Genomic DNA, 17,140 nt, shown 5'->3' with positions numbered 1-17,140 from the left:
ACAAAGCTCAAATCACGATATTATTTCAAGAATAAGATTATCATGTTTCAGGAGTTATTTTTGGAATTATTTTCCAGCATGTAGTATTACTCAGGATTCTTATGTAGTCAATTGTTGCTTAGAGAAGTCATGTGGTTTGTCAAAATTCACATTTATGGTTAGAAAAATATCATTTGAAATGTCACTATCAGGCTGCAAAAATAAATGCTAATGGAGAGATATAGCAAAAAGTGATACTTTTTTATATGATTTCTGCTAAATGCAGAAATCTAATTAGAATTTAACTGAGTTCCATTTGGTATTTGACATTGTTCACTCTCACATTAAGAGCCTTCTCCAAGGGCTGAGATGACTTATACCTGTAAAGATTAAAATAAATGAAATAAAGATTTTTTTTTCAAATTATATTTATTGAGTTAATGTGGGTTTACAACACAGTATATGTCTTAGGGGTATTGGTGTACACCTCTAAAATTATGTTATTTCACCACACCCACTACCAAAGCCATAGTAATCCCCCTTTGGGCCCTCTCTCCCCTTTGTTACCACCCCGATACACTCCCTTTCTGGTAGCCTTAGTCATAGTCCAACCTGCTCTTCCCCCTCCTGTTTGTTTTTTTTATACTACTTTTTTTTAAGATTTATTTATTTATCCATATAAGAACCAGGGTACAGGCTAGATTCGCGGGAGGGTGAGAGGATTCACCAGAGACAGCAGAGAACAGAACAGGCAGACCTACAAAATACACTGCTGAGGGGAGCAGCGGGCGTGACAGGAGAGGTCTGCAGCACCATGTGGGACCCTCCCCTGCTGGGATCAAACAGGCACTGCAGAGGCTGCAGAGAGCTTCGCAGCTCTGTGCTCAACCGCCTGCGCCTGCGCCTGCGCCTCCAAGGGAGGTCCCCCTCCTGTTTTTTTTTTTTTTGAAGATTTATTTATGCATATAAGACCTGGGGTATAAGCCAGAGATGGGGGGAGGGTGGTGGTGAGAGGATTCACCAGAGAGAGTGGGGAGCAGAGCAGCAGGCGAGGCAGGAGAGGTCTGCTGCACCATGTGGATCACCTCCCTGGTGGGGGGTTGAACTCATGCTGCAGCGGCTGGCTATAGCTTGATAGCACTGTCTTTAACCCCGCTCCACCAGGAAGACCCATCCTCCTGTTTTTATCCCTCCTCTCCCCTCTTGGATGCCTCAGATCTATGGTCAACTTTCAAGGTTTGTCTTTGTCTGACTTTTTGTCTGGTTTCTTCCAGATATCGTTTTCTATGAACACATCTTTTTCCTCTTTTATTAAACTAAGCCCTAAATATTTTTATTTTTACTGGTGTTGTGAATAGATTTCTTTTTTCAATTTCAGATAATTCATTGCTAGCACAAAGAAATATAACTTTTTTTTTAAAGATTTATTTATTTATTTATACAAGTGCTGGATACAGTCAGAAGCACGGGAAGGTGAGGAATTCACCAGAGCCAGAGCAGGGAACAGAACAGGCTGAGCGACGAAATACACTGCTGAGGGGATCAGCGGGCGCAGCAGGAGAGGTCTGTGTGCCATGTGGGACCCTCACCGGTGGCCAGGGACCGAACTGGTGCTACAGAGGCTGCAGGCAGCATCGCAGCCCAGTGCTCAACCGCTGTGCCACTAGGGGAGGCCCAGAAATACAATTTTTATACTTGTTTTTTTCTTGTGATTTTGCTAAATTTACTTACATAAATTTGTATTGTATAAATTTATATAAAACTTTCTAAAAGGTATCTTAGAATGTAAACATAAACAAATAAATCTTTTTAAAAAAAGAATTTTAAATATGTATATTCTATGTGAATGAAAGTTTTCCCCTATCTTTATGATTTTTACTTCTTTTACTTGCTGTGTTGTACTGACCAGGATTTTTAATACAATGATGAACAGAAGTTCTGAGAATAAAAATTTTGCCCTACTCTTGATCTTAGGTAAAAAGCTCTTAGTTTCTTGCCATTAAATGTGATATGTTACAGGTTTGTCTTAATTTGCCTTTATTAGGTGGAGACAGACTACTTTAGTCTTAGTTTTCAGAGAGCTATTGTCACTAATAAAACTTGAATTATGCTTATTCTTGATTTTTTATATTTTATATCATTTTATATCATTTTGATATTTTTATATCATTTTATTTTGTTAATATAGAAAATTAATACAGGCTGTTCTTAAATATGAGGCCAATCTTGTATTTCTGAGATAAACCCCACTTTGCCACAGTGTGTAGTCATTTTCACATACTACTGCTTAGATTTGATATTTCATAAAATGTTTGCCTCTGTATTTGCATTAGAACCCTGAAGGTGACCCTATCATCCCAGACCATTAGTCTTTGTGAATCCTTGTGTCTTATCACCTCCCCTCGACTGTGGCTGTGTCCTGGGATTTGCTTCTAAACAGACAGAATGCAACAAAGGTGAGGGATGCATCTGAATATGTGAATGAAATTGTTATTTATAGAGGATTGTGGCTTCCATCTTGCAATGAGACACTGTCCCTTGGACACATAGCTATACTTTGGGAGCTGGCATATGGAGGGAGTCACATGGAAGCAGAGTACACAGCCTCTGTCCTATAGGCAACAAGAAACAGAAACCCTCACTCCAACACCATCATGGAATGAAGGTACCAACAACCACTGAGCATAGAAGTAAATTCTTTCAGTGTGGCCTCATATGAGACTATGGCATGGCTGACCCCTTCATTTTAATCTAGTGGTCTCAGCAGATGAGTCTGGGTCTGGAAACACAGAGAGGACCAGGACTCAGATGGTTAATGCCAGGGAAGTTGTCTTCAATTCTGTAGTCTGGATCTTTCCATTCCTCTGAACACCTCATGCAGAACTGGAGCGAAACATGTTTAACTGTCTCCAGACATTGTGGGCATGTAAATATTCTACTTTACTTAATAATAAAGGTGAAAAAACAAAGCAAAGTAGGAGCCCAAAAGAAAGTTCTGGGGTTTACTGCTTTTCAATTTCCAGGAAGTGTTCCTCACGCCTTAACTCTGCATCTTGGAGAATAAAACAGACTTGTATCTATTTTTTCCTTAAAAGTTAAGTCCTGATATTATGTCTTTATTTATTAGTAGTACCCAGAGTTTAATTCACCATTTCTCTCAAGCTACTAAAGGTTCAAAGTACATGGATTTTCAGTGGTTACCCATGATTCTCCAATTTGAGGGGGTCAGTTAGGGTGGGTGTTGAACCAGCAGACTTTTACTCCAGATATTTCATTTTACTGGAAAATAAAAATAATCTTAACATTCAAATTGATGTATTGATATGTTCCTATCTATATATCTGAAGATATTTATTGAATTATTTGGCAATAACTTTTACAGCAAACATTTCATCAAAAAAGAAAAATCTGACATCAGGGTATGGAGACCTTTCAAATCTGAGTTTCTAACCCACATTCTCCTACAACACTGGAAACTGGGGGCAGGGAATGGCTAATGTTCATGACTGGGGTTGAGTAGCAGCTTCAATAGCATTCATTTACAATAGAAACAACAATCATAGCAGTGGCAATGGAAATGGTCAATGGCTTGCCTTCAGGCACAACGCCACTTATAATAGATCCCCAGTCAGCTTTGAGGAAGGATGTCGATTTCTGTATTGTGCAATATGCCCTTTTGAAGGTCACAATACTAAACTTTTTGAATCTGTTTGTGATTTTAACATTAAGCATTTAATGTTTCCAAATAATGGTAGCTTTTTAAGTGATTCTGACAGGAATCCTTTCTCTGGCAAATCAAAAGATACAGGATAGATATAAAAAGTTGCTGTTTAGATTCATAGAATCTAATTTTAAGACTATGGCTAAAAAAAAACATAGACAGGGCTTTAGCATTTCACTGTTTTCTATTTTCACTGGTATAAGCCCTTTACGAAGATTAATGATATTTATAAAATATCATTATGACTATTGCAAAATGTCAAAGTCTTGACAAAAAATAAACCCTTCTCTTACCATTTATTTGGATTAATTTTACCCTTCTTTCCTCCCTAATTACTTTTATAGGTTGTTTCCCTTGTAAATTTAATGATAGGAGTGCTTTTGTTTAATAAAGCAGAGTCAATACAATGAGAATTAGTCTGTATCTAATCAATGTCAAGTAGGAACACATTAGAAGTAATATTGCAAATTCTATTGCAATACATTTCTGCAGGCTTACGTATTTTCTAGATTTTTTTTCTATTTTTAATAACATGGTGGCTAGAAAATTTAACAACAGTAAAACAAAGGTGGTGCCATCAATCCGAACTGTTGTAAAAGAGTCCAATGGATTTTGTCATTGTGTCTTTCACAGAGACTCCATTCAGGGTGTGGCTCATGATGTCACAATATGTACTTTGATGTCCCCCGGAACTAGCTGCTCAGCCTATGACCACAATGTCATACTTACTCTAAGCAACTGACTTGTGTTTAACCTTATAGCTATTATAAAACAAGTGGCTAATCTACCCAGAAGATGAGAGACAAATCTATGATGCAACTAAAACAATGGTTTCCCTACCTTGGCTATGGATCAGAACCACTCTGAAATTCTTAAAAATCTAACATTGAAAGGTCCTCACCTCAGAGGACCCATAAAATCAGATTTTAAGGATGAAGGGTTTTGGAATTCTTTATTTTTGAGCTATCTAAATAGTTTTAATCTATAACCATGATTGAGAAAGGCCAACATCAAGAATATCCATTATCAGGAATGCATTTTGATCATGTTTATGCCCTTATGTGCCTCCATTTATTTTATCATCAAGTTTAGCGTGTTATCTTGCTGCAATTTATACATTCTTACAAGCTGTCATAGTTTTCATAATCAAATAAGCAATACAGCATGATTGAGTTGAACAAATAAGATTACACTCAAGAAAAAAATTAACTTTGACTCTTGAACTAGAAATAAGAACACAAAATTCTCCATGCTATGCTTCCTTAATTGTCAATAAATTAATTTTAAAGATAAATGGTTATATTTATTTGAATTTTGTGTGTCAATTTTTAATGCTAACACTTATTAAAATCTAAAATATAAATAATAAATGCCATAGGGTGCTTTTTAATAAAGATTGTACTTATAAATGTAATAAAATGTAATTTATTGTGATAACAGTATCTTGCACTTAATAATTGAATAAAGGAAAGCAATAGAATTCGGAAAAAATAATAATTTCAATATTTATTCTTCCCCCTACAATATTTTGATACTGTATAAAGCTACAAATGTACTCCCTTTACTCTCAATAGTAAGAGTAAGTCAAGAATTCTGCAAAAGAGGGCCTCCCCAGTGGCGCAGCGTTTGAGCCCTGGGTTGCGAAGCTGCCCGCAGCCTCTGCAGTGCAGGTTCAATCCCCAGCCACCAAGAGAGGGTCCCACATGGTGGGCAGACCTCTCCTGCCGCCCACTGCTCCCCTCAGCAGTGTACTTTGTCAGTCTGCCTGCTCTGCTCTCCACTCTGACTCTGGTGAATTCTCTCACCCTCCCATGCTTCTGACTGTACCCAGTGCTTGTATAAATAAATAAAACTTTAAAAAAAAAAAAGAAGAATTCTGCAAAAGACAGAATATAAAATTCACAGGGGAAGATTTTTCAGTCTAACTTTTATGGAAATATCTGTATCCCAAAGTGTGAAAGAGCACTTGGTACAGTAGGTTCTCAAAAAGCATTTGTTAAATGTGTGAATTTCTCAGCTCCCTACAGGAACATATATAAACATAATCAATGAATCTTAACAGTTTGGCCACCTACATAAAGATTATGCATAGGGGACTCCCTGGTGGTGCAAGGGGTTGAGACACAAACTATGGGGATGTCCACAGCCACTGCAGCATGAGTTTGATTCCCCAGCCTGCCAGGGAGCTACTCACATAGCACAGCAGACCTCTCCTGTCTCACCCATTGCTCCCCTCAGCAGTGTATTTTAGCCAGTCTGCCTGTTCTGTTCCCCACTCTATCTCTGGTGAATCTTCTCACCACCCCCAAATAAACCTCTGGCCTGTACCCCAGTTCTCATATGCGTAAATAAATAGATCTTTAAAAAAAAGAGTATGCATATAATTAGGCTCAGATATAATATAAATATAAGTCTCTACATTTATAGATATATAGAGACCCACATAATTAAAAAGAACATTTACCCAAATTAGAAAGATATTACTATATTTAAAACTAATTGATTAGACAATATGGAGAAAAGGGGGAAATGCATTTCCATCTTTTCATAGGTCTCCAAAGTTTCTATTCCTTTTTCAAATAATAGTAAAATTCCTATATGCAGCACATATATTATGCTACATAACAAAATTTTACCATGAAGAGAATATGAGTCCAGGTAAAATAGTTGAAGAATTATATCTATCCATTGATGGCATTTTGAATACAAAATCTGTCTAAAAAGAGGTAGAGAAATATTGACATTCTGTTCCAGGCTAAAAGCCTATTTTATATTCAACTGCCACTTCATAGAGTGGCTTTGCATCAGTAAAATAGAAAACATTTGGAGTTGGTCACATTTCATTCCTTAATGGACCCGAATACCAAGCATCCTTTACTCTGTACTTGGGAGGATTCCAAAAAGACTATTTAGGCAGCTTCACTTCAGATAAAACTCTGCCCTTAACTCCACTGCTCAGTGAGTTTTAAAGAACAAGATTCCTAAAAAGAAAGAAAGAAATGAGTGTCTGTGCTCTCTTGTTTTTGAGTTTTTAATGAAGGGTTCCTTCCATGTAAAAACTTTATGGAAGACTAAGCAAACCAAAGCAATTTATTGTTTAGTCCATTCAAGAAAAAGCTGATCTATCCAGCATGGGAAGGAATCAGACTAAACTTAGATTTTATACATCTAAAAAGACTTCTTTCTAACATAAACTTAAAGTAACATTATATATTCAATTGATCTATAGAAGGTAGGCATTTTAGAGATGGTAGGAATCTTAGATTATATCATTTTTCCTATATATTATATATTTTTATGAGAAATATCCAAACCTAGATATAGGAAATGTTTTATACTAGGTCTTAAATTCATTTCTGACAAAGACAGGCTACAACTCTGGTCATTAAATAAGTACTTAGATGCTTCTTTCCATTGGAACACCTGCAGTGCTAAAAATCTCATTCATTCCATTCCAGAAAAATGACATTTTAATAGGAACTTGCATCATTTTTCCTTTGCTTAATATCCCTATAAGAGATTTTAATAGCCATGGAAGAAATTGTAAAGTCATCTCCAGGAGATAGCCTTTGTTTTTAAAGTTTTTACATATGTGCCATAAACATAGTGCAAAAGAAACAAGGATGCATGGCAGCTGAGGAAGTACATTTTAGATAGCCATCAGAAGCAAGTGCACCTTACCAAAAGAAGGTTAAAAAAAAAAAATCTTTCCAGGAAATAGTGTCTTATTGATCAGTATTAAAGAAGCCAGCTATTGAAGATAGTATCTGAAATGCATTACATTTATTTTTTTTATAGAGGCATGCTTTATTTATTTATTTAGTTTATTTGTTTGTTTGTTTGTTTTGTTTATACAAGCACTGGGTACAGTCAGAAGCGCAGGAGGGTGAGAGAATTCACCAGAGCCAGAGCGGGGAGCAGAGCAGGCAGAAGGACAGAAGTACACTGCTGAGGGGAGCAGCGGGCGGCAGGAGAGGTCTGCGCACCATGCGGGACCCTCCTCCGGTGGCCGGGGAGCAGCCGGGGATCGAACTGGCACCGCAGAGGCTGCGGGCAGCTTCACAACCCAGCGCTCAACCGCTGCGCCACCGGGGAGGCCCTGAAATGCATTACATTTAAATGATGATTGAAATATACACTAAAGTGTTGGAATAATTACCAATCTAGTTCATTAAAACAAGATCCATTAATGACAAATAAACAGACAGAAGGTGGTCGGGGTTATGTCCTAACAGTTATAACTCAAATAGTTTGATCAGAATACAATATTGCAGTGAGAAATCTAGCACAGGATAGTTTGATAAGAATACAATATTGCAGTGAGAAATCTAGCACAGGATGAACAGGCTGTGAAGCTGGTATAACTTTTTAAAAAATCAAGAACTGAACAATGTTTCTCAACTGTATTTTAAGACCCTTGTAACATGAACTTGTGATAGAAATGAAATCCTTTGTTTTGAAATTTGTTATAAGCAAAGTATGGTAGCATTTGAAAGCCATCTCTTCAGTGACTTCATTAATTTATCCAGTAAAAGCACCGGGAGTCATCATGAACATGGGCCAGCAGCAGGAAGATTCTGGAACTGTCAAATTATTGGTTAGGATGGAAGCACAACCAATAAGAGAGAGAAGATGTGTTGAAACAACAGGCTGGAAATTCAAATAGCTGATGACCTACTGGATATTTCATTTCTATTTTTAAATAAACATAGGAAATTTTAAAGGTAGTTTAATGAAGCATAATCGAGGCTAATATCAAGTACCTTAAACTGCATAGTTGAATTTCGTTATGTCTCTCATAGTACATAGCTAGAGCTACCAACTGACTACCTATGGGGTTTCAAGTAAAATTAACCTCATTTCATAATTTTTCTGGAGTTTTGGTCATATTATTAATATGGTCATATTATCAGTAAGACCAAGCAACTAAAGATCAAGCAGAAATTCTAAAATGCATACAGTGCAATGCTCAATATTATTCCTGTATAAATCAATGAGAACAATATGATAGAAAAGTGAGCAAAGTGTGAACGAACAAGACAAATAAGAAAAGGCAATGATAATTAAATGCCAAAAATACAGTATTTCATCAATAAAAATGCAAATTAAAACTGCAGTAAAACATCATTTTTACTGCCAGAGCAAATATAATTTAAAAGAACAATACTCCATGTAAGTAAGAATGGGCATCTCTCTACTTATGGCAAATCCAGATTTATACAAACTTCACGGATGGCAATCATCAACCTATATTGAAGCCATAAATATTCAAACCTTTTGACCCAGAAATGCTAATACTAGGAATATACATGAAGGTAACGATAAGATTAGTGAGCTATACTAAAGGAAATTTGTCACCGAAATTTATGAGTAAAAAGTAAATGATAACATAAATATTGAGCCGTAGGAAACTGATCTTTTAAATTATGATAAAGTCAGAAATATGGAAATTTTGAAGACTGTATAATAGTATTCGCCAGGACAAATGTTCAAATAACAATAATATAATTAATGTAGGGTGTTAGTTTTAAGGTTTGTATATAAGGGATTATTATATTACTGCTATTTCTGGATGGTGAAAACACAAGATATTTTCCTTATGCTTTTTTAGCATTTTGTAATAAGTATACATCATTTTAATAATGGAGGTACTGACACCTGCATGTTGATTTTTGAGAAGTAGATTACCATAGTAAGGATTCTGGATATTTTCAGATTATGTTGTAAGCATTACAATTAAGACAAAAATGTGATGAAGCCTCTGTAGCATTTATCTTGCATTAAATACTTATTAGAGGAGATGTTTAAAAAGAACAATCTCTATAACTTTCATCAAGCTGAGGATAGGAAATGGTACTCCCTACAGTGCAGTGCAATATATAAAACAGGAAAGTGCTTTGCTTGCCCAAGGGAGTAGTTATTAACTGTCCATACCATTAATTAGACCAACAGAGCTTCTACTGGAAACTCATAGAATCAGATGCAAAGGGAAATGTAGCATTCACATATATGGGCTTCTGTTGCCAAACTAGATATGAATTAGTTCATTAGATTACTATATCTAGTTCTAGAAAAACTCTTTTAGTGCCCACAGTCTCCTACCTTGAGTATGTGTTATGACAAAGATCTGTGTCCTTGACAAGAGCACAGTTTGTGTTGCTCTACTCTGTCCCTGAGTTCCACGGTATATCACTAATAACATAAAACAAAAGGGTGCTATTAATAAAAAATGTGCTTTTGGACTATATTATTCTTCATATGTATGTAGATACATATTTTGTACATACATTAGCTGTTAATTCTAAAAGTATTTAGATTTTCAAGAAAATTGTTATCTTTATAAAAATAAGATTTTTTTGCAAATAATAGTTAAGACATAATTTCTTAATTTATGTATAAAATAAGGATAATTGTACGTACATTATAGAGCAGTAGAATTAAATACAATCATATATATTTAGTTGGTAGTACAATATCTCTCAATTTTACCAAAAAATCCTCTTTTGAAGTTATTTAATTGAAGTCATTTAATTTTGAAGTCATATAATTTAACATTAAATTATATTTTTCAGTCTTTAAAACTGCCCAATGAAAAAATAGCAAAAATTATCCTCATGTAAAATTTGAGTCTCAGTTCAACTGTGAAGGTAGAAAAATGGATTTTGATAAGTTGAAAACAATGACTCTGCATTTTTATTAAGAATGCAAGACTCTGTTCTTTCTCTACCACACACACACACACACACACACACACAGAGTGCTGAATATCTACTACCCACCCTGAAATACTAGAAAGTCTATGTGAAACCTTCACCAGTATAAAGTAGTATATTGGCACACTTTATAATTACATAGTATGAATTTTTATTGGGATGAACCATTGTCTTGAATTATTTAAATGTATCTACTGTGGATTGAAATAGCACATAAATTGATTATTCTATGTTCAGATTTAGGTCTTAGATTTGAATACCAAAGAGAAAAAAGGACCATTTATGTAGTTTTATCTTACATAGATTTTAATTTTGTCATAAGTAATTGTGCAAATAATTTTAATTCAATCAACCAATAAGCATTAATTATTATTGACAAAGGAGTAATTAATTCAAAATACATGACCCAATCTCCTAATTTAGAAAACTGCTGCTACTGCTGTTGCCCCAGGAAATCGTTTCAACACTCTACTGTATCACATAGTGATATAGTAAAAACATATAGTGATTGTAAAAACAATTTTCCATAAGATATGTTTCAAAATTAACTGCCAAAAAGTTTTATTTTCCTTTAGAAATGGGTACTATCTTTCCTATAGCTTATGATACATAGGCATGGCCAAAGCTGTGCTACAAAGAAAATTAGAGGAAAAAAAAAATTTAGCCATACCTTATCATACCACAAGCAATCTAGATAAAGAACTCCCCTGGAGCACCACCAATAGGAAACATATCCTTGAATGCATTTCTCCCAGACAATAGCTCAGACAATAAGTGAACAGAGAAGCATGGGATTTGCAGCCTCTGTGAAAATAGCATCTGCCCAAGCATGGTAGAATGTGAGGGGTGGGGAGAAGAGAAGAGTTGATGGACCTTATGGAGCATTTTTATTGTTATTACTTTAGCTGCCTATCTGTGCCTTTGATTCATGAGGCAATTGCAAAAGTGGAAAAGACCGTTGCCATTTGTTTCCAGTCGTAATGAATAGATATTATAGCTCACAATTAAACAATATAATCAAGTGTCAAAATAAAAGAGAAAGAGGTATTATTTGTTCCCAAATATCTTTGCGTGTATTTTCCATCATAACAAAGCTGAGGTGACTGTAATTTTACCACAAAGCTATGGATAGGTCGGTAAGAGCTACACCTTTAAAATTGTTGTGTGTTAATGCTCTGACTCACATATGATAGATGGAAATGTTGTTGCATGAATAGAAGACTCCTGTTGAGGCTGTTTCTTTTTTGACCAAGAAGTGTTTATTCTAAATATATAGATATATAATGTGTTAATGACATTTTTTATGGTGAAGTGAATTTTATTCAAGTGGAATGCCGTGCCTTTCAAAACATAGAGTAATAGTGAATGTTATTTCTCTATGAGCAAGACATTACATCCAACCCAGTGCATTCATTTTTTATTCTACTGTATAAATGATTTCTACTCGGTAAAATCTCACTGCTTATCCAGGTTAAGTTATTTATACAGCATTCTTTTCATCCTCATTTATGCCATCTCTTCCTAAAATCATCGGTAACATAAAATTAGAGGTTATGTTGCCTAACTACAGGTGTGTGTGTGTGTGTGTGTGTGTGTGTGTGTGACAGAGAGAAACAGAGAGAGAAATAATTTGCTTTTTTATTATTAGTTTATTTTAATTGCGGTAATATTAGGATACCACTAATATAAGGTCAGATAAAGATTCAGATAAAATCTAACCCTTGAAAACTAACTACAGAACAGAAACCACTTGCTTTAGAAGTGACATTTAACTTGAAAAAAATATGGAATGGAATGTATGTTCATCTCATATAGTCACATTCTTCAAACGCAAAATAAAAGTCCACAACAATCAGTGATTTGATGGAGTCTTCTTGAGAAGTCTTCAGACTTCTTTCAAGCTTCTCTAACACTGGGCACCTTCATTTCTTTTATTCTCGACCTTGATGAGAAATCATTGTGAATTATCTTTCCTTGTTTCCTCCCTCCCCCCACACTTCCTCCTCTTTATCCACCTCTACTTCTTTCTATTTTGCTTTCATGTTAAAACATTTGTTACCTTAAGCAAAGCATGACTTTGTTATAGGTTCTGGAATCTTGAGATAGCATAGTAATTAAAAAAAAAAAATCTTGCTGAATATGCATCAGTGACCATTAACGGTGGCTCAATGCATAAACTCTCTCTTTCCAAAGAGTAAAACAGGTTCAACATTATTTGACCTAATTTTATTTCACCATGCCGCAATACACTCCCATCTCCCTAGTAAGTTGTTTTAATGTATTTTTATTTAGCTATGTGTGCTTACATGGCATAACTTGTGGCACTGAACGAGGGGGTACAAAAGTCGGACCTCAGGACACTGAGGTGCAGTGGGTGCACTACTGGAGAACTGCAGGATTGTGGGTGCACCGTGGGTGAGCCCGGAATCATATACAGTGCTATAATACAATTTTGCCTCAGTGAAAAATCTTTTTAAAATGAGTGTATATATAAGGTATTTACATTATAAATACCAGAGCTAAGAAACACATCGCTGCAATTAAAAAATACAATTGAGGGCTGCAACAGCAGACAAACTGAAACAATGGAGAGAATTAAAGAGCTTGAAAACACAATGTCAGAGAACACACAAATAGAACAACACAGAGGAAAAGAATTTTAAAAAATGAAAATAGAATAAGAACACATTTGGGTAACTTAAAGATACATAACATCCCTATCATGAAGATTCCAGAAAAAAAAATACATCTATTCAAAGAAAACTTGCTGCAAATCCTCAGTCTGGGAAGTGAATCAGGCATCTGATCCAAGAGGCCAAACAGTTCCAAAAAAATAAAACCAGACACACACCAGACTCATTATGATAAAATCAATTCTTTTCATCTTTTTTTATCTTAAAGATCCTATGTATTTTTGCTCTAATAAATTTAATGGACTTTTTTACTTACAGGTTTTAATCTTAAATTACTCTTAGAGTTTTAAGTCAAATTCTACCCTCTTCCTATCAACCTCTCTTCCTATTTATCAACTCCCTGCTTAAAAATAAATGTATGATAATAATGAAGATATGAGTAATAATACGCCCAGGTTTAAAATGCCCACAATTACATAATGTGTTCTCCCTCCCCAACCTGTTCAAGTTCTATAGTTCACTCTGCTGCCAATTTACAAGGCAATTCTGGCCATTTCGCTAAACCTGCTTCTAATCGATGGCTTTATTTTACATCACACTCCTGTACAATTTTTTGCCTAATGAAGTATCCATCCTATAATGAATCCAAAATTGTATTAAGGAAATTGTCTCACCAATTCATTAAAAAAGGTATGCAATTGGATTTATAATTAATTTCTTATATAAAATCAAATCCCAGGAGAAACAAATAATAAATTTACAAAAATAAACCCACAAAAGGTTTAGAAGAAAATGTGGAAACATTTATCTATGAAGTTGGAATAAAGGAAACTCTTACTAAGGTGGAGATAGCAACATCCGTTATGAATTTGACAGTATAAGTATTCTTTTCTAAGCCATGTAGTATTGTTTCCTGTGGTCTTTGGCCTTCAGCACATTTGGCCCTGAACTAGGCATCATCCCCAACTTGTGTGTCAATAACCGCGCACAGCCGTGGAACCAGCGTGGCCCAAGGCTGAGTCCAGAGAAACAACTGCCTTGTAGGTATGAAAGAATGGAAGGAACCCTCAAACTCACTCCACACCAGAATACATGTTCTCCCCCACCCTTCTATATCCAAGTAATTTTCTCTCATTTCCCCTGGAACACAAGAGAAAAATTAAACATCGCTTATTATACACAGCATTGTTTCCTTTGGTGGCATAGGAGTTAAAAATCTGATTGAATAATTGTTTGAGCATTAAAACCACAGAAAGAAATATACGAAGCCTGCTTCATAACTTCACCAACAGCCACTCAATTTCTGACCTGAATTACAATCTCCTAGTGGACATAACTGCCACTCAAAATCCTCCCTTTTTTCTAATGTCAATGTCAGCTCATTTTAAACAAAAAAAATTAACAGAAATCAACTAGAAATTTTGCTTCAGTTTAGGATATTCTTTTTGTTGCATATGATTTGGCAGGCTTGATATGTAATAACTAATGAAGAATTAGAGAAATCATGATTATTTTCTGAAAGAAGTGTCAAGATATCTCCTAACTATTTTCTAGATCTTTCATATTAATGGATACTTTAGCTTATATGCACTAGATTTATAAGAGAGAATAATGAGTATTAACTATGGATTCCTATTGTTTATTCCTAAATCAATACCCATAAAGCATTGAAATCGTTTTCACATTTTACTGCCCTTGAATTGACAATGTTGTTCACAGCCCTGTAAAAACATGGCACTTTCTGACATTTGCAGAAATAGCAATTACCCATAGTAAGAAGCACAAAAAGGCCCCAGTCAGCCTGTCTTACTTTAACTGTGTCCAATGACATGATCAAAATTGCTTCAGAAACACAGTTACTCAAGTGAATAACTATTAAAGTAATAAACCCAAGAGGAAAATCCATCTCTGCTGAACCAAGTAGGAGCTAAACACTACACTAGCAGCTTTACAACTAAGCAGAGCATATATTTACTTCAAAACAAGTAAAAATGAAGATTTTCAGTATTTTACCTTATTTCTCCATTTAGTCACTTCTTGAGACATCAGGTTGCATGAAGAATGTGGCCACAGTAGTAGGGAACTAAATACAACATGCTGGGGATTCCCAGACCGGTCTGATTCTTTGTGGTATATTTGCTTTGAATTACTGCTGGGAACCCAGGTTATCACCCCAGTTTTCAAATGAACTGTTCAAGTTCCATAGTTCACTCTGTTGCCAATTTACAAGGCAATTCTGGTCATTTCACTAAACCTGTTTCTAATCCAACCTTCTAATCTGTCCAAAGGATCAAAATATTATCCCTTAATTCACTATTCTAATCTTAAAGAGGCATTAAAATATTTCTCAACTTTACAGGGCTATTGGTAAAAATAATTTGCTCAACCTTAATAAGCGAAAGAAATTAAGATAAAAATCATTACTGTATCTACACATTGACTGTTATTATTTTTAAGTCCGTTGCAGACATTGCAGTTTTGAAAACAAATTATAATTAGATATTTTAAGGGTTCCAGAAAATACTATCAATACTATGTACCCTAATTTGTTTGCCTTCTGCTATTTCTCTTTCAGAAAACTACCGTTTGAAAGGACTGTGCATATTTTCATTGCCACGAGTAATTTTCAGTGCATCAGGCATTTTTGCAGGGCACAGTCCCACCCTTGATCAGGGTGCATCACTTGCTATAGTAGCTTGTCTTGTGGGTATATCAAGATATTGCCCCCCCCTTAACCATCAGCTAAGACTCCCACCATGACAGCTTATCTGTGACCCCACTAGAATATATTATCCTCTTATTTTTCTAGAAAGGTTTGGAGGTTAGTCATTTTAGAAGGACAGAGTTAACACTATTTAGCTTATTAGAGATGCTGTGGTCCTCATCCACCTATTTCTCAAAGATGTTATGGACTGAAGGTTTGCGCCCTTCACCCCAAATTCTTATTTTGAAACCTAACCCCCAGGTGATGGATTAGGAGGTGAGACCTTTGGAAAGTGATGAGATCATAAGGGTCCAGGCCCTATGATGAGATTAGTGCTCTCACAAAAGAGATGCCAGTGGGCTCCCTCACCCTTTCCACCTTGTGAGGGCACAGCAAGAGGAGGGCAGCTATGAACCAGAAGCAGTTTCTCACCAAGACACCAAGTCTACCCACACCTCGATCTTGAACTTCCCATGTTCAGAATTGGAAAAGATAAAAAATGTCTGTTACTTATAAGCCCCCTAGTCTACTATGTTCTCTCACGGCAGCCCAGATGAACTGAGATGAGAAATCAGGTGTTCTACTGGCTGGTAGCAGGGAGCATTGCTGGCTCAGGATCAGAGCTGAGAAGCTCTGCAGGAACTCCTTCCCTGCAGCAAGAGTGATCCCCAAGTTCACATGCCATCCCAAGCATGGTCCACGTTGAGTGCCTGTTTGGTGTGGTTTGCACACTTCAACCTCACTGATGAATTGGAGATGTCTTTGAGGGTACAATTCAGGGCTTCCGAGGTCTCCCTGAACTTGGATGAGACCACGTTTTGACCACGTAGCTAGCTCCTACTTCACTGAATTTTGAAGATATAGTGCAAAAATTAAAATGTAAACTAGCTCAATAGGTTTTTTTTTCCTTATTGATCACTTGTAAAAATGCTGTACTTGGAATATGTTGGATTAAATAAACTGTCATTAAAATTAATTCTACCTTTTTGTACTTTTCCTTTTCTTTTATGTGACTAAAAGAAATTTTCATATTTTTTAAATTGGTGTATGTAGATCTCATTTGCAACTCACATTTTTTTTCCTAATGGATGGTGGTGTGCTACATACCTTATGCTCTAAAGACATCCATCTGTTTCACACACATACACAAACACACACACACCACACAACCCCTTCCCCCCCGCTACACACACACACACACACACCACTTCAGAATTAGCCTGGCAAATGAAAATTTTACATAAGTTGTTTGTTCTTCTGGCTGAAGAACCAAATCTTCAGGTGCCAAATCCCTGGTGTATTTAATTTTTCTACAATTAGAACTGGAATATGCCTTTGAGTCACAACCAAAAAGACAACTTCATAATCAGGAACCATATCGCCATTGTTA

The sequence above is a fragment of the Talpa europaea genome, assembly GCF_964194135.1.
Source record: "Talpa europaea genome assembly, chromosome: 14".
Classification (NCBI taxonomy): Eukaryota; Metazoa; Chordata; class Mammalia; order Eulipotyphla; family Talpidae; genus Talpa; species Talpa europaea.
The sequence above is the reverse complement of the archived record's forward strand: the minus strand, read 5'-3'. Positions refer to the sequence as shown.